Source organism: Oculina patagonica, chromosome 13, assembly GCF_052425735.1.
Source record: "Oculina patagonica isolate OP01 chromosome 13, crgOcupat, whole genome shotgun sequence".
In the NCBI taxonomy this organism is placed as follows: Eukaryota; Metazoa; Cnidaria; class Anthozoa; order Scleractinia; family Oculinidae; genus Oculina; species Oculina patagonica.
Genome location: NC_135770.1, coordinates 26124711 through 26128722, shown reverse-complemented (window position 1 = coordinate 26128722; position 4012 = coordinate 26124711).

The window sequence follows — 4012 nt, the reverse complement described above, 5'->3', positions numbered from 1 at the left end:
CATAATTTTATTTTCACTGAAAAGATAAGAAGGAGACCCTTCGGGGATTATTTTTTCAGAAGAAAGGAAAGCATATCAATCTTTAATTGGAAGTCCTTGCAAAGTTTGGGCGCCTATAATGGGAGTTGACGTTCTAGAAACGTCAACTTCAATTTTGAAAATATGGCGATTAATTAATAAGACGATGACAAAGGTTAATTTGTGGTTCACATGACGATGTTGTTAGTAATCCGTGGAAGAAAATTCGGGACTTCACACTTCATCGAGATAAAAATCGTCGCACTTGACGATTTTTTTTCCAACGCACAAAATAAGTTTATAGAAATGTTGACACCGTAGAAGGAGCTGAATTTACTAAAAAACAATGAAGGAAAATTGGATAAACATGTCCGCAATAAGTATTAACAGGGGGTATTAGCACCTTGAGCTTCAAGATAAAATATTAACAGTGTTTAACCATAACAATTTTGTATTTTGTTTTCATCTCCTGGGAAAATTTTTATGCGTATTTTGATTGCAGTATAGAATGTTCGTGATGGTTGATTGAAAATCGGCTTGATTTTCGTTGCAGAAAAAGTTAAAGCGTGGCTTATCAGCGTTAAATTAAAACCCATTGGCACAAATAGTTGTTATTACAATTCTCAGCGATATACAAACAAGGCAAAAGGTTCATTTCTGCACTGTTTTAAGACCTCTTTTGAAGTATGCGTTGACCTTTTCGCCTCGTAAGGATATATTTTATGGCAGGCTTATCTGTAATAACAGCTATTGTGTACCTTTATCTTTATGTGGAAATTCATTATAATTTGTGTCTGATAATAGATTCAATAATATGATGCGTTGTCGAAAACGAGATATTGGCGACTACAAAGAAACGTCATTGTTCTCCATTGCAAATTCAGTTTTACTTCTTTGGTTTTGCTTCTTAACTTCGCTTTAAAACATGCACAAATAGCATGAAGTCCATCTTTTTTGATCGCATTCTGCTTCAGTAAAATTCAGACAGTAAGCCTTGAAATCATTTTATGGTCATGGGTTAAAAAAGACGTAAGATTATTTCTGATAGATTGATTTAATTGGGCTTTCGTTTTTTCAAGGACTTCAGTATATGAACTACGCAACATCTAAAAGAAAATCGGGATTGTTGTTTCATGGTACTTAGCGTCCGATACAGAATGTTGCATTAAACTCGAGCTCGCAAAACAACGTCAGTGAAACACACAAAACACAAAACAAGTTCAAGTCAATGACATTAGTCAAGATAGAAAACCCGCAATAGTACTTGATGTGCAGAAGTGGCTTTGCTGAAAAACGGAAGATAATACACTTATGTTTTTTTTTCTTTCTTTTATATCTAGGAGAGGGGGGGGGGGGGGCGGGGGGGTATTTCTCGATGGAAGTAAGGAGGAATATTGCATAAACGTCACAAAAGAACGGGAAATAGACAACACAAAACAAGTTCTTGAATCATCGGACAAACTTCGTAAGTCACCGATGCATTGCAATGACATTAATCAAGATAGAAAACTATCCAGCAGTACTTGATCATACTCTTGTGTCTATTTCTTTCTTTTTTTCTAAGAGTAGGGGTAGGGAGGTTATTTCTCGATGGTAGTGAGGATCGTATTATCCCAATTTTATGGTATAGCAAGCGGCTCGGGTTCGCATGAACTTACGGGTTCTGTCGAACTTCCTCTCGTGTTTATTTTGAGGACATGGGAACCCTTATTCCGATCTGTTCATATACAGTTACTCACATACGGAATTAAATATTTCAGACTCCTTTCTTACTTTAGAGCATTGCATGGACATATAATCCTCTCGCACGTTTAGAGTTACTAATAAAAAATGGACGCCATGGGTGCAAACGCACTCGAGGTTTTTTCGTAATTTTGAAAAAGGGGTTTTACTCTGATGATGCTGATATCTTCAGAACCTGTTTATTCATCCCTTGCGCAAATTTTGACCTGCCAACTATGTGCCCATGACTTTCTCCTGTTGCCATGACAATGGCTGCTTGTGACTGTATGTGAACGTTTTTGACGGGGTGCAATTGTGACCGTTTTGTCTCCTTATGTCGGTCTCCTACGATTTGTGATGGTTGTTGACCGAGTGTGATGACTTGTTACGGGGCGTTGGCAGTCTGTGAAGGCTAGGCCGTGCATGCGCTTACGGTTTGAAATGCTTTTACGATTTTTTTTTGTTCTTTTAAATTTGATCTTTTATTTTGCAATACATCATTGCTCTTCAGATAGTGGTCTCATAATTTATACACCAAATCTGATTCGTGTAAAATTCAAGTTTCACTGATTTCGTTTTTTAATCGTTGCCATGGTAATATCTATTGCCCTAAAATAGCTACTAACAGACCAATATCTGGTGAAAATTTCATCTGGATCCGAGTCTGGGAAGACTGGTGAACGGCCACTGACAATGTAAGGTATGGTTTAGAAATACTCTATCGAGACCCCTTGAATTTGCACCGATAGGAACAAAAAACGATTTCCAACACCGTTTTCCATTTTCGAAATGAAAAAGGATTTTTCTGGTTAGTGGCGCTATTTAGTTATCGAGCAGGCTCAGTGTATTGATTAACACCGCCCAAATTTACCGCATGAGAAACCAGATTGTTTAATAGTTGCTCTCAGTCTGAGGTAATTAGGAAGAGTTATGAACAGTTAGAAAATTTGCTTTATTAAATAGACAATTGTGTTCTTTAACATAATATTTAGTATTAAGTTTGAAGAAAACCAGCAGCTATCGTAATCAAATATTTAAGTACAACGCCAGAGTTTCCTCCTCGTCATTTTCACACAATTCGTACTGTTCAAGTTGACAACATTGTTGTTTATCATAAATTTTAAGTGCTTATGGTTTTTGGTTTTTGTTACTCGTGAATGTAATGAAACGAGTATGGTTATGGAAAGTGATATGCAAATTTTCACTCAGTCAGTCGGTCGGTCGGTCGATGGGCTGTTAAGTTTAATTTATGAATAATAATTTATGCATTGACCTCTCACGCGAAAACGTACACTAAGGGCTTTATACCGAACGGGTAAAATACACGGCTACCGAACGGGTAACGCACGGCTCACAAAGTTGTGTGGAACGGGTGAAACTGCACGGCTGAACGGCTTGTAATTTATTCGGAACGCACGATTATGAACAACCGAACGGCTGTCGAAAAATTTGGAACGCACGGTTATGAACAACCGAACGGCTGTCGAAAAATTTGGAACGCACGGTTATGAGCTACTGAACGGCTTACAATTTATTCGGAACGCATAGCGATGAACGGCGGAACCTAAAGTTTTAAACAGATAGCCGTAAATGCCCGAACGCGAAAAGACAGAATTAATTTGTGATTGTATGCAGACGGTGCGGAAATAATTATACTAGCGGCGGTAAATTTCACGCTTAAAACAACAAAAAATAACTTTGAACTGACAACCAAATGTTTCGGAAAGCCATTAATAATTTAAATCTCTTCGGCTTGAACCCAGAGTGGCTAAAAAGTATAATAAATTTTAATCAATCAAGCGAACAATCAATGATATAAACGTTAACATCCTGAGCATGAAACGAGACGCAAAAGGTCAAATTTTAATTACATTCGACATTTTGTCGCTTTCTTTCGTTTGTACGTTCGAGTTTCTTTCTCCAGACAATCCTTTTTTTGATAAGCATGCTATTCTATACTGATATTAATTTTTATTATAACTTAGGCCTGAAAACAAAAAAGCAAAACAAAACAGCTGAACTGCAAGCGGACTCTGTTTTGCTCAGTGAAGCATGACTTTGCGAGTCAAAATCTGAAAAAATTTGCATACGATTGACAAATCACCGTGACAGGTAACGCCAAAAAAAATGCTAACTCTGGTTCTGGTTCTAAATTTCGTTTCCCTCGGCTGTGAATAAAAATACAGCTTTGCCAAGGTATCAGTTCAAAGAAATAAGTGTAGAAAACACTTCACCCCTGTAAATGAGAAACAATCGTTTCCCAAACGATGAA